General features: G+C 34.1%; 1 protein-coding gene across 5 annotated transcripts in view; it reads left to right on the plus strand.

Annotated features, from left to right (window-relative positions):
* Nucleotides 1-580: 580 nt before the first annotated feature.
* The window catches only part of SNTG1 (syntrophin gamma 1), a gene marked incomplete at its 3' end in the record, with an annotated part of 879,325 nt that continues 864,203 nt past the window's right edge, over nt 581-15,702 (plus strand). For 4 of the 5 annotated variants that reach the window (XM_079136675.1, XM_079136673.1, XM_079136677.1 and 1 more), the window contains exon 1: nt 1,051-1,807. Of the gene's footprint in view, nt 646-1,050; nt 1,808-15,702 lie in introns of those variants that run through there. The other variant, XM_079136674.1, reaches the window with a different exon arrangement.

Genomic DNA, 15,702 nt, shown 5'->3' on the forward strand with positions numbered 1-15,702 from the left:
GCGTGGACGTGATTTTGAACAGTTTTCCGACAGTTTCAATGTCGTGAATTTCAATATCCTATCTCACTTCACTCGTGTATGCACCCTTTGCCAACTGTGGGTGGCAGAGCCCTAAGAGATCGCCTTCGCCTTCGGGGCAACCCACCCAAACCTGTCTATGTACTCAGTGTCAACTGGTTGCCAAGAGCAAGGCGAGCGGGCAGAAGTGGGGGTCTGTGCGGAGCAGGAAAGAAGAGCCTGTGAGGACTGAGCAGAGCTTAGACTCCCGAGTGGAGAGGCAAAAAAAAAAAAAAAAAAAAAAAAAAAAGGCAGTGTGAGGAAAATAAGGGAAATGGGCTGAAAACCTCGGCAAAGGGCCCAGTGTGTTGGGCGTTTTCTTCTGGTTTTAAAAAGGCAGGGACAGTCTAGCCCTCCTGCTGACTTTATGCATTCCTCTTATCCCATCCTTTGTGCAATAAGCCGCTTCCGCCCCCCTGCAGGAGCCTGGGCTGTGGGCGGCTGCTAGCACTGCCCTGGGAATGCAGCCTCCGGAGGCTTCCCGCTCGCTCGCCAAACCCAGCGCTGACACTCACAGGAACCTCTTCCGCAGGATCTTCTTAGCTGCTCTACCAAGATTCTGAACCAATCTGGCAGCGTTTTAAAAAGGTTAGCAAAACCGAGAAGCCTTTCTTTTTCATTCTTTCGTCCTCTGTCTTTTTATTTTCTAACAATAACCTGTCGTTTCTCTGTGTAGGATCTAAGAATCTTTACTGTGCACAACCTAAGAATTTCAAATAGGCTTCCCAAATTTTAAATGTATCCCCCCTCGCCCTAAATTGGTAAGCAAGATTTCAGAGTCTTCCAAAATAGCCCTTTTCATCTTATGTAATTAAAGACCCACGAGGTTTCCAAAGAAGCTCTGGATTTTCCACAGTACACAATCTCTCTCTCTCTCTCTCTCTCTCTCTCTCTCTCTCTCTCGTGCGCGTGTGTGTGCGCGCGCGTGTTCGTGCGTTCTCTTTCATTTCTACCATTAGGAAACTCGTTCAGGGCCACTGAAAAGTCAGGAGAGGCTTAGATCTTATTTCCCAAGGATTCCTGCCTTTCCAGAAACGCTGCCATCAAATAAGTATGAAGGTATTATTTTGGAGAAACAATTACTCCCGTACCAAAAAATAAAGCACCAGAAGAGAAAAGGCGAGACTGGAAGACGGAAGCAGCTTGGGTTCGTTGGTGGAGGAAAGTGCGATCTGGGGTCACGCTGGGGGGTTCCAGTCCCTTACTTCAGCACCGGAGGGGATGGACAGCGTCTCCGGACTGGGCTGCAGCCACAGGGACAGAACTGCGCTGCTGCCGCCGCCGCCGCTGCTGTCCTTGCCGCCACTGTCGTCGCCACGGGCAGCTGAGCACCCTGCTCCTCGCAGCTAAAAGGCGGTGCCTCCTCATACCCCTTGTCTCTGTGTCCCCTCCCTGATGGACGAAAAATAACCCTCCCTACTTGACTGCTACACCTAGAGACAGGACTCTGAGGAGTACTCCTGCTCCACAGTTAAACTCTCAGCAGCAACTTCAAGAATAATTTTTCTATAGGGGAACTAGAAGAGATGCAGGCTGAAGAGTGAAGTTGAAGTTCTTAGAAGCACTGAGAAATCATGGGCGCTGCAGTAGGGGTTGAAATACTCAAAGGCCCACAGTTCATGAAATAAGCAGAATGTTCCTGAGTGGATTGTAACTCTTTTGGAAATAGCTTTGTGAGAGGAGGTTGGAGCTCTACTCAAAACCCCGCGTTAGAGAAACTGAAAAGGCATCTATTTTCTCTACTTAGCTGGTAAGTGGTAATACTATTATTTATGGCTTTTTACTACTGTAATGACTTTCCCCAAGGTTTAACAGAAAGTATGTAAACATCCTTTTCTTCTTGTGAATTAAGGAAAAGATAAATAATTCTGTTCTATGTTATTATTCCTAGAGCGTGATGTTAGAAAATCTCTTACTCAAAATAATAGATATTTTACCTCTTTGAAGTATCTCATGTGGCAACAATAGTAAAAATATTATATAGTTGGCTAACATTATTAAAGTAAACTTTTAGTTGGACACTTTTCATTTTTCTTATCTAATACGTGCTTGGATCTGTGAATATTTTACTCATTTTTTTCTTCAACACTATTGTAAACTGGTGTCTTGCAAGAGAGTGTTTCTGGTCTTTTGCATGCACTTAAAAGTGATTCTGCCTGTGTTACATAGTGTGCAAGACTCAAAAAGTTGAAGTAGAGATATTTTAACTACTTTCTAATATATTTTATATGGTCATAATTTGTCAAACCATTTACAGTCACAAAAACATGTATACAGAATCATCTGATTCCTCTCTGTATCCAAACCACAAGCACACACCTACACCTGTAGAATTTTACCTAAGGAAACACACATATATTTGCTCAGCAACCTCTCCAGTCTTTCAAATCTCAAAACTGATTGCTCAAACCAGACCCAAAAGAAAGCAGAAAATGAAAACCTTTATTGTGTCTCTTTAGAAGAGCTGGGTTTTGACAGCATTCTGACTTCTTAGTTCTACAAAATACATTTGTCACTGAAATACAGAAAATGAGAGAGGTCAATAGGTTATTAACAAACCACAAACTTTAGAATGCTAAGTTAATCTGTTTTCTCTTGATTCTTATTTCTAGAATCTTCCTGTGGAGCTTTAAAATGACAATCTTTTACAGTGACCTTGATAAGCATTCTGCTTTAATAAAAAGGGCTCACTGGGTAAAAGCAGTTATACAAATTTATAGCCCATGCCTGACATTTCAGAAAGAACTCGATTAATTCCAATGAGCATGTTCAGTTCAGTGCCCAGAGTTGACTTACAAGGATGAACTTTTACAATCATATAAATACATGGAACAGTATATGCATAACCAAGTGTGTGAAAAGAGTTTGCCCCTTTGAAAAACTACAGGAGTTCTGAAGGTTTTTCTTTTAATTTTATAGGCCTATAAGACTGATAATAAAATACTTCTAATGCATTCATAGACTTATTCTCTTTCTCAGTTTTAACATAAATATCCTCTAAGAGAGTTACAATGATATTTGTGGGTGGACTGATAGCCTCTTGTTTTGCATTGGCTTAGATTAACAATTATACTCTGAGGAAAAATCATTCTTGACTGTCACTTACTACTTACCATGAACCTGCTTGCTTAGCAGAAAGGGAGCAGAGGCATTTATGTCACTGAGCTCCTTGGGGGCTCTTTTGCCCTAGATAGGTCAGAAATGATTATCTGAGGAGCAGAAAGATGTATCATTGATTCGGATTTCTACAATGTGCTCCTAACCCAATTCAATTTTTTTTTCAATCTGAGAGATGTGGAAGTGAAATTACCACATGGAAGACTTAATCACGTTTCTAGAAGAGTTATAGTATGTGGTTAGACTATCATTTTGGTTGTCAATTAATTATCAGAGTCAGACTTCCCTGGTCAGTGGAGCATAAAATGAAATCAGGGAATGTGTTCCAGAATGCATGCCTGTGGGTATATGGACGCAGTTCCCTTCTTAGTTGTTGAGGGGGCAGACTTTCTCTATGTGTAGCTGAAACTGTGCAAAGTAAAAGTTACCTTTTCCTAATCCCTTTGGAGATTTATTCACTGAAATAAATAACTCTAATTCACTCTTCCTAACTCATGAACATGTGTAGAAGCCTGTCACTCCTTATCTCTGGAAAAATGCTGTTGCATTGAGATAGAGTTTTATAAGACAACTTAATGCCCACCTAAATGCTAATCTCTAATTGTAAAAATAAATAAATAAAGGAGTAAGGGGGAGTGGAAACTAACCTTCATTTTGATTTCACTTGTGTCTAAAGTGAGATCAGCACTCTTTTTGGGAACATCTTCATCTAATTCATTAAAGCAATCCCTTTGCCTTGATGATTATTTTGTCTTGTCATTTAAAGAGGATGCATGAGATTTTAGGAGCACCAGACACAATAATTAATAATTCAAAATCCCATTCTGCACCACCCCTCAAAAAAAGTTTTGATGGGTAAGGGTAAATGTTGTTGAGTGTTGCTTTCATATGAAACTCTAAAGCGTAAAGGGAAATAAGATTATGTGACTGGAAAAATGTGAAATATTTAGAGGAGCAGAAGATAATTAAAATGAGCTCTGGACTCAATTGAGTTACCTTTCTTCCTTCAACAAGAAATGGAATATGAAGAGGAGAGAGGGCATCCTAGATGGAATCTTTAAATTATAAATATTAACTGAATATTCTAATGTACTTATTGATAATCATAGATGATCTTGGATTTGAATGCCTATAGGTTGTCTTCAGAGTTATTTACTTGGGTTTGAACCAGTTTCAAAATTTATCAAAAAATGTAACAGCAGGACATGATTATTACTGAGATTGAAGAAAGTCCTTTAGTAATTGACCTTTCCCACTTTTCAAAAGGTATAAATTCCAGGCAACTAATCTGTTCATTTATTCTATTCTATCAAATATGGCAACAGTCACTAATGAAGAAAATTATAAGGCAGAAATGACTTCTATAGTGCTCTAACTACTTAGAAACCTCTACAATGATTCATAGAATAGGACTCAAATGAAGAAACACCCCTTATTTGATATTTTCTCCATTTAGCTTAAAAATGGAATTATATCTGGCATGCATTGAGGGAAACAACTTACTGCAGTAAAAAACATGTTATGAATCATGATGTAGAAGACACATACTACTTGAAAGTCAAAAGATCAGGAATCTCTCTATGTGTGATGGCATCCCCTGCCCCTATAATCCTAGCAGTTCAGGAGGCTGAGGCAGCAGGATTGCCAGCTCAAAGCCAATCACAGCAACTTAGTGAGGCCCCATCTCAAAATAAAAATAGAAAGGACTGGAGATGTGGCTCAGTGGTTTATCACACCTGGGTTCAATTCCTGGTACAAAAGAAGAAGACAAAGACGAAGATGAAGATGAAGATGAAGAGGAGGAGGAAGAGGGAGAAAGATTAGGAATCTCTATGTACTGGCTATCAGACCCCATTCAAGTCACTCAACCTAGTGAAATAATTTTTTTTAACCTGAAATGTAGAAACTTTCCCAGCCTATTTCACATACAGATGAACTTATTTATGAAATGAATGAATGATACCTACTTTGTGGACTATCAGGAAGTCTAAATATGCTGCTTTTAACAGTGTTTTGGAAACATAAGTGCCAACCTGTGAGTTATTACAAGAAATCTCCTTTAGCATTTATTCATTCAGGGGAAAATGCCCTCCTAGTTACTCTATGACAGGCACACCTCTTATTCTTAAGAACTCTCAGTGTAGAGAAAATAATACATTCCTAATAATTCTGCAGTAATTTTCGTTACATCTTTTAATGCTATAACATGTCAAGAGAGGCACAATGTGGTCTAAAATATTTATTACTTAAAATTGCCATGATGTTCTATACCAATTAGTCAAACCTAGGTCACTATGGCCCAAGTTCATTTTAACAACTTTAATTGTGACCTGTGAAGAATTCATCACTGTCTTTGTGTCATAATTTTCTAGTCTATGAAAGAGAATTAATATTTACCATAAATGATACTGACAAGAAAGTTCATAGGACTAAATAAAATTTTAAACACACTCTCTGTAAACATCCAGAAAGCATTTTTGATTTGGTTTCCAACTAGTGGGGATGGAGTAAAATGTGTATGCTGTGGGTGTTAATTTTATGGGAATAAATTGGAAACTTTTTAAAGATATAGTATTGATTTAGCACAAACCCTGGGTTCTATTCATACGTCTCCTCTGGAAATTGGAGTTACATCTCCAATTCATTCATCAGATGGAACTTTAGAATTAACTATGATGATTTTTGAAGTTGATTTACTAACATTTTCTTGATATAGTTTTCTGGACTATCAGTAAAAATATATAGATGATTGTTGCCTCAGTCAATTGTGGCATAGTTTTGTAGTTAAAATATTTGACTAAGCTAGAGATAAAAATTATATAATACATAGTAATACTTTTATTTAAAATTTGGGGTTTTTTGTTTATCTTTGTTTATTTTTAAAAAGTAACTGTAGATAAAGAGCCATGGAAGAGATTATATACTGAGAGAAATCATGGAAATAATTTCTTGAGACTGAGAACGTCATCTTTGAATTATCACTGTGAAGCTTGTGCAGCACTGTGTACACATGCAGAGTGTCAGGAGATCATTTTAGTTTTCAGAAATTTGGTCTTCAACTTGTCAGCAAGCTAATGTTATGGTGTTTATTTGCCAAACCAAAAACAAATCTTTGAATCAATTCATTCGAATACTTGCTAATTATCACTTCATCAAAATTAATTTACATAATGCATGCACTTTAAAAAAATAAAATTTGTGAAGTAGTTAAAACTACATTTGTATTTAGCAAACATAGTACTATTTTTTCAGAATTTTAACTGAAGATTTAATATTTTAATGGAAAAATGCTCATTTGGTAAATAAAATAAATTAACAGAAAACAAGTATCTTTTAGAAATCATAACAGAATTTTAATAATTCATTTATTTTCTTGGACCTATAGGTAAATCTTTACTGTGTCCATTAGGAATCAAACAAAAACTCATAGGTGTAGTTGAACTTTCCTTCCATTTTTCTCATGACATTTCTCTTATGTTCTCATATTCTCCTGGTGGAAAGTAGTTGGGAATTAAGAACTTAGTTTGTAAGTTAACAGTAAATATCAGTAGGCATGGCTGGGTTCAGGTGTTCAAGTAAAGTGTGCATTCCTCAGTGCTGTCTTCATTTTTTCTCCAGAAGAACACTTATTTATTTTTATTTATTAAATGACTTTTATTAATAGTGACCATTTGTTTGTTTGATGGTAGACATTTCAAATTTTTCCCCACCCTTGTATAAAAATATCAAAATAGATTATGCTGTCTTCATTTTTAATCAGGATTTGTCTATATGATCAATTTGCTTCTGTCTGCCTCTCTTTGTCATTTTCCCATTTGTCTGTCTTATCGCTGTCTCTCTCTTTTCCTTTCACATGTCCTCACTCATTCTAGATCAGCATTCATTTTTCATATCCATTCCTCTTTCTCAATAGTTCCATTACATGTTCGAGGATGGCCAAGGGAATGTTACACACAAAGACTGGAGTTTAAATTCAGACAGATTCAATGCAAACTACATTGATTGAGGGATGCAGGTGATCCTTCAATTGTTATCTGGGTGTACATTTCAGCAGAAGGTGAACTATATACAGGCTAGAAAAGAACTGACACTACAATATTGTTGAAGAATCTACCAAAGATTTCAAAGTCATTTAATGTATCTACTATTGATGGAAAACTTAGCAAGAAAAGGTCACTGCCTTATTGTCTCTCAGAGATCTCTTATTTCTAAGGAAAAAATAATCTTAAAATGTCCATCCTGTGACTATCAATGTTACCAGTATTCTCAAGTTTCAAGGGTGTCCTTTTGTTTTATTATTTTAAAATGAATAATATTCCCAGTGGCTTGGGAGGCATAGACAGGAGGATCAAAAGTTCAAAGCTAGCCTCTGCAATTGTGAGGTGCTAAGCAACTCCGTGAGACCCTGTCTCTAAATAAAATACAAAATAGGGCTGGGGATGTGGCTTAGTGGCTGAGTGCCTCTGAGTTCAATCCCTGGTTACCCAACCCCCATAAAAAAGAATAATATTAGCAAGACACCCAAATGGAATAAAGTGCTTTTGTCCCAGTAGTACAAAAAGTAGGACTTTTTCCTGCATAGGGTTTTATTCTATTTTTGGTTTTATTTTTTTCATTAATTCCAAATAATATTTCCTAATTTATTACATGGTAAGTTTTTTCAAGTTTAGATAGAATATCTACCTTTTGATTTCTTAGTCTGGTTTTAACTTAAAAGAAGAGGAGTTCCTAAAAATAGAACTAATTTAATTGACTTTATTTAACACCATTGAGTATAGATAATACAACCAAGAAACAATACAGTAGGTTACATTTAAAGATAGAATAAGTAAATTATACTTATCAAATTAATTAATTTCACAACATGTAGGCTATTCATTTTGCTATCCAAACGCATTCTCTACTCAAGAATTCTTTTGATTACAGAAACATAAGATTTACTTATTATCCATCTAATCAATTTATTTCTGTTTTCCATTTTGTGTTTTCATTCCATGAGAGCAAGTTTCTAGGAAGTCGCTTATAGCTAACGTTAAAAAATTTCATTGCTATAAAAACTCTTCATACAACATAGTAAATACATTCCAAGAAACTTAACATCCTCATTTGGTTTCCATCCACAGTATTATTCCCTGCCATCTGGCATTATATTAATGATTTTTAGAGTCCTACTTTGGGTATATTATGTGATTCTCATAGCAAGACTAGGATGCTAACTTTTTTATTCCTCATATTTTGCAAATGAGATTACTGTGATCCAGAAATGTTAAATGATTTTTCCAAGTATTAAGTCTAAATTAAGACTTAGGGTCAATATTTCATAGTTTTATGCTCTTTATAAGTATTTTGGGGAGATGAATCTGTCTCTTATAATTCTACCCATTACACACTTCATTTCCACAGACTGTGGAAAAAAAAAAAAAAAAAAAAAAAAAAAAAACTTTAAAAAATGGAAGCTTAGATGCTAGTGATGCCAATAAGAAACAAAAGAAGAATCAAGTGAGAGAGTCTAAGTGGAATAGTTTGTAAGTAATACATTTGCTAGGTAAATATTAAAGTGTCCTATCAACGTAAAATAATCTTTGAAGGAAAGGTGTGACCTTGGTCTTTGGACTTGTCAAATAGACAATGAAAGGATACAAAAGCCAGATGGCAAATAGAGGAACAATGAATTTCAGCAACCAGATCTATCCAGCTCAGAATTATTGAAATGTAGGTTATTGGGAGAGCTATGGAAAATGTAGTAGCTTTTTGAGAAAAAAAAATTGTTTATGCACATAAATATATTTCAGATGGAAAAAAAGAATAGGAGGAGTGAAGCTCAGGAAAAAGTACTTAAAAAGTATAAAGAGAAAGTAAAACACATGAAATTCTAAAAACATATAGGTGGTTAACAGGGTTGATGGGAGATCACAGGAATGAAGAATTGAGGCCCTTGGGTCTGCTTAAAGGTGAATCATTGAGCATCATGGAGGCAACAATTTCTGAGGAATTGTTGGGATGATCTTCAGACACTGAGCTCCTCAAAATCAAACCAATGGTGAGATAATGGAATGACCAGATTCATGCTTGGGAAGTAGGAAAGAAGAAAAAAATGTGTGGAGAAAAGTGCTGCAGAACTATTATAGTCCTCTGTGCTGTCCACCCTTCATTTCCAGGGTGCAGTCAGTCTCCTTTATATTTGGTGACATGGAATGTCTGAAAATGTGAATACTCTGTTACATTAAATTGGTTCTGTCTGTGATGATTGGGTCTGAAGAGAGAAATTACGATTTACTATATAGTCAGCATAAAAGACAGATATAATATTTGAGAAAGGGTTGTTTAAAGGTTTGATTTCTCTCAGTTGTATGTTCATTTTAAGTGATCCTGTGAAATATACACATTGTGTTCAACAATTACTCATTTGTTTTAGCCACTGGAAAAATTGACTTTCATTCCCTAGTATTATTTAATGTCATATTGATTTGACCCAAAGGGTTGAAAGAGTCTCAAATAATGATGTCTTTCTTTATTATATCCTTCTTCTCTACTCTTATCTACACTATTAGTCCTCTCTGCCTTTGATGTTGTAAAATCTTCACATTTTTCTGAATTAAATTTCTAAATATGAAGAATGAGTACATAAGATCTGGAGACCTATCTAAATCTCCTTAGTGCTTTTTTATCTTTAACAGAGACTGAGTGACCTAGAAGACCTACAGAGACAAGTCAGTTCCATTGGGACAACTGTAATTCCCCCAAAGAGTTCAGGCAAACATAAATTTGCTTTTATGCAATATTCAAATTATTTTCTCAAACCATCAAATTCTCCAGATAATTGCCTGACTTTATCTTGATAGTGCAGGAGTAAATTACCTATTTTCTGGAGACCAATTAAGTTTTCTAAAACATCAGTGTGCCATTTAGCAAATTACCTTTTCAGTGTACTAAAAGGCTCCCCAGTAACCCAAAGGAGTTAATGTACCACCAAATGGTGGACAATCTATTCCCTTCTTGCTGATGGGATCAGACAGTTTAAAGCGTTAATGGGAGCTTTTGCAAAGAGTTACTGTGAAACATTGAGTCATTGTCTATGAGGCTAAACCGTAGGGAGTGGGAAGGTGTTTATTGTGGTGGAGGAGGGTGAGCAAAAGAGAAGAACTACAGTTGAAATACTCTCACCCTTGAAAATGAAGATACTTCTGTCAACCATTGTCTGGAAGGAAACCCTATACAGCATTTCTATATGTTGTCTATATGTGACAATAACAGGCAAATTAGCCACTCATGATCACAAGAAACTATCTGCTTATAGATTTGCATAATGGTGTTCTTTCAGAAATATTCATCTCCTTTAGTTTTCTATTTTTATTCAGGCCTCTTTCTGAAATGAAATACTTTGTTCCCTCTCAAATAAAAAATAATAATTACTTAAATGTAAATGATTGTACTGAATGTAACTTTTTTTTGGTGAAAACCCTTTCTCATGTTTTATACTATTCAATTGCATAAATCACAGGTATTTCACATTGTATTTAAGGGAATACTATTAAAAATCTTGACAAATACTGAGATGTAGCAGTCATGCATGTGAATAGATGAAATTGTTTTGAGAAATAAGAATTTGTATTACACAGAATTCAAAGGATTTTTTTTTCAAAAATGAAATTTATTTCACTCTTACCAAAGTTTGTAAGTCTTTTTAGAGATAATACGGATAAATTTATTATTATAGAATAATAAATTAAATGAAACCTAGAAATTATTTACATGATTTTTACAAGCTTATAAAGCCTTCAATCGGCTATTTACTCCTGAACATAATTAACAACATTGAAAGTGAAATACAGTGTCTTCCTTCAATGTGTAGTTCCAGAATATTTGCATAAACACTTCACTTCAGTGTTCTCAGCTAAGCCAAGTTACTTACCCTTTGCAAGTTTTTCATGGTTACATATTAAGAGATTGAATTGTAGGGGCAATATGACACTCAGATAAAAATTTTGAGTATTAATCTAAAACTGCCTAATAAGTCTTCCTAAAAAACATGGAATTTGAAACTTGGACCAAGACAAATATGTGCCCAAAGAGGGGGAAAAGTTTTGGCATCTGATGAATTACTTAGCGTTTCTTTTTGTAAGAATAAAAGCTTTCTGGCTTCCAACAAAGAGTTTGTGAGCTGTATGGCAGCATTTCGAACAAGGAGATCATTTATAAATGCTGTCTTTATATTTAGGAAATGATTACGGGATGCAGCTGCAGGTTTTAATGACTTTTAATAAAGTATGTTATAAAGTGAATTAGCAATAAATGTCTAGCAGATGATAATCAAGACATTATAGAACATCATTAGTTCTATAAATTGAATTGTTAAAGCAGTACATGTGTTCCTATAATACCAGTGATTTTGTAATTTTCTAGAGTATTTTGAAGAAAATTTCAAAGCAGATTAATTTTTAGTGAATAAGATTAGTACAAGAAATAGGTCTGCTAAACCAGTAAAATTTAAGATATATAACTGATAAAGTAATAAAGCTGGAGCGCCCCTAAATTTCAATAATATACAGAATTATGAAATAAGATTTACAGGTAATAATAGAAAACATAATAGTTCAGTCATTTTTGATTATTTAGTCTTTCATTATGAAAGATGAATATACTTTATAGGGAAAAAGTTTATTAGAAAAATCTCTGTTCAACACTTGTATTGTTGATACTGCCAAGACTCTAAAATTCAATGCCAAGTGGCCAGAATACTGATGAAGAGGTGAACACAGCTCATAACTCACCAGTTCCTGTTTGTACAGGTATTTTTAGGGAACCACAGCATGTAGAATGTTTACAGTATAGATTTTATTTAAATTTGTTATGACCAAATTCAAGAAGAAAAGAGTCTAATGAAGAAAAGCAGTGTTATCATGGAATTATGGTGTTATTGCAAAATAAAATTGGAAACGTTTTTAACAGATTATAACCTTAGGAAGTCAAACACTAGAAAATGTGCAATTCATTATAAGTTTAAATTTAGTTCATGGCTGAGTTGAAATAGAATCACTTAATTAATGATGAAAACTCCAAGAATGGTAAAGGAATTTTTAGTAATATTTAATAGGTATCTCTTTATGAAACCCTAGCAGAGTTCAGGATAAATGAGCAACTGAGGACATTGAGAAATAGAGAAGGGGTAAGGTATAAGTTTCCTGAAGTCTCAAGTAGGCACAGTTGGATTACTGTCATGGTGCATCTAAATATGGCAATGTTATATTCAATCACTTCATTTTAAACTTTTTGTTTTGAAATAGGTATAGACTCAAAGGAAGTTGTAGAATTTCTCCTGAAACTTCATCTTGCTCCCCACAATGGTAATATCTGCATAATTATACTACAACACCAAAGCTGGGAACTGAAATTGCTGCAGTACTAATCAAATAGACTATAGCTATCTTTAGCTTTCACCTATTTTTACCCATACTCAATTGAACGTGTGTGTGTGTCTGTGTGTACCTTGTGTAATTTGTCCCATGTATGAATTTGCACACCAACCACTACAATAAAGATACACACTGTATTGTCATCAGAAAAGAACTTCCTTCTTCTACCTTTACAGTGTGTCTTACTCCCCACTTCCTGGAAATTTCTAATCTGTTGTCCATCGCTTTGATTTTATAATTATGAGAATATTATACAAAGGGGATGATATAGTGTCTAGGATTTGATATCAACTCTTTTACAATTTACCCAAGTAATATCTTGAGAACCACCCACGTTTTTACCCATAAAAGTACTATATTACTTTTAAATGCTGAATAGTTTTCATGATGTGGATCATGAGTTTGTTTGCCCATTCACTGGTTGATTTCAACAGGTTGCTTCTAGTTTGAGGCAAAAGTAGCATTAGGTACTATGTATATCCATGTGTAGTTTGTTACATAGTAATCAATATAAAAAATAACTCCCTTTAAGTTCTCTTAATCATTTAAAGGACATATCAACAATGTGTGCTGAAAAGGCAGGTCATACACTAGAGACAACATAAGATTCTGTTTAGTCATACTAAATTTTAAATACTAATTTCCTATTGACAAATGATGCTCTTATACTGGTTTCTTGTGTTCTCTAAACATTAGTTTCTGATATGTAATAGCATAAAAACTAACATTTTTCTAGGAATGAATGAAAATTTAAATGTTTTAATAAAGCCCCCATAAAAATACTAATTATCTAAGAAGATATTCTAGTTAACTGTGATGTATTTGCTCAAATTTATAATCTCCCCTGTATTACAGACAAAAAAATGTGAAAATGAGTTTGGAAAAATGTTTTAAAATCTCTGTACAAAAACAGATTATTTATTAAAATTTTTAGAAAAATTTTTTAGAAATTATTTTTAAAAATTTATTTTATTTTAAAATTTTTAAGAAATTCACAAAACCAACATAAAAATTGAACTATATATTGTGCGATAATATAAACTTCAAAATTTCATATGACTAAAATTCTAAGAGCATGATTTTTTTTTTTTTTGTGCTGAAGATTGAACCCAGGGCTTGATGCCCTCATAATGAATTTTTAAAAATGAATTAGCAAAAAATAACTAGTGTATTTTCTAGAACAAATGGACAGTCTCATGCAAAATATAAAAATAATCTAAACAGACATATACAATGGATCATCAAACTAGATATAAAATTCAAAACTATCAAACTCCTTGAAAATAACACAAGAGAATATTCAGATGACCTTGGAAACAGCAATGACTTTTAGATAAAACATTAAAGACACAATTTTTTAAAAATATAATATCAAGAGAATAAAAGAGACCACAGTATAGGAGGAAGTATTTGCAAAAGATAACTGATAAAGGACTATCATTCAAAACATAAAAGAAAACCTAATATGTAATAATAAGGAATAGCTCAGATGAAATTTATATAAAAGTTCAAACACCCTCAGAAGATATACAAATGACATATAAGCATATAAAGTTTTCAGCACCATATATAATTAGAAAAAACAATTAGAATTGCAAATTAAAACAATGAAATGACAATACAATCACCCCCCCTCCCAAAATTAAGAAAGTAGAATGTCCCAAACCCAGAATTCTAACAAAACCAAATGCTAAAGAGGATGTGGAAAAGTAGGAACTTTTATTTGTTGATGAAGGGAATGCAAAATGACAGAATCTCTTAGAAGACTGTTTGGCAGTTTCTTCTAAGTCTAATTAAACTTTTACCATAAGATCTGGCAATCATACAATTCGTCAATCCAAATAAGTTGAAAACTTATGCACATACAAACTTGCACAGGGACATTTATTGCAGTTTTATTTATAACTGCCAAATTTGGAAGCATTCAAGATATCTTTCAGTAGTTGAGTGGATAAACTATGTCACATCCAAAGTAATACTATTTAGTACTAGAATATAAAAAGAAAAAATGAGCTATTGAACTGAAGAAACAGAGGATCTTCAGGTCTACCTTACTTAGAGAAAGAAGCCAATCTGGAAAGACTACTTAATGAATAATTGTAACTCTCTGATATTCTGGATGGGGAAAAACTATGGAGACAGCAAAAATATGAGAGGTTGCCAGGGGTTTGAGAGAAGCAGGGATGGAATAAACAAAATACAGGGGATTTTGTGGGCAGTGAAACTATTGTGTATGATCCTGTAATGGTAGACACATGTCACTGTGCACTTTTTTCAAATCCATAGAATGTACAACACCAACAGTGAACCCTAAAGGAAACTGTAAACTTTGAGAGATAATGGTATGTGAGGGGAGGTTCATCAATTGTAACAGATGTGCCCCTCTGGTAGGTGATGTTTATGATGAGGTATTGTTAGTGTGTGGGTGGGGGACAGGAGGTATATGGAAACTACTTAATATTTTTGTGAGCCTATAACTGCTGTTAAAATGTATTTAATGTTTTTTTTAATCTAGAAAATTCCACACATTTGTAAATTAAGAAACATTTTTCCCACAATATAAAAGTCAAAAAACCAGTTTTAAGGGGTGTTATAAAATACTTTAAACAGCAATAATAAATACTACACATTCACATTTGTAGGATGTTTAGATAACATAAACATAATTCTCTAGCTTTAAATATAGTTTTAGAAGGGAAACGAAGGATGAAAATAACTCTACTAGCATTATATAAAATTTTAAAAGAATATAAATTTAATCACAATGGAAATTAAATGAGGACTATAATTAATATAAGAAGGCAAATAATGAAAATAAAAGCACCCATAGTATAGAAAAATTGACAAAGAAAATACTGATTCTTCAACAGAATTACAAGTGAGCAATCTATGATGTGACACTGAGGAAAAGGGAGTGATTAATAGGAGAACAAATAAGTCAATTTCTACTGAAGACAAAATTCATTAAAAAGCTCACAGTATATTATGAACCACTTTGTGTCAATATATTGGAAGGGTTATTTGCAATGTATAAATTTGTAGAAAAATATAATTCACTGGGGAAGAGAGCATTGAATATATGAATCATTCCTTTCCTGGGGACAAAATAAGGCCG

The sequence above is a fragment of the Sciurus vulgaris genome, assembly GCF_902686455.1.
Source record: "Sciurus vulgaris genome assembly, chromosome: 1".
In the NCBI taxonomy this organism is placed as follows: Eukaryota; Metazoa; Chordata; class Mammalia; order Rodentia; family Sciuridae; genus Sciurus; species Sciurus vulgaris.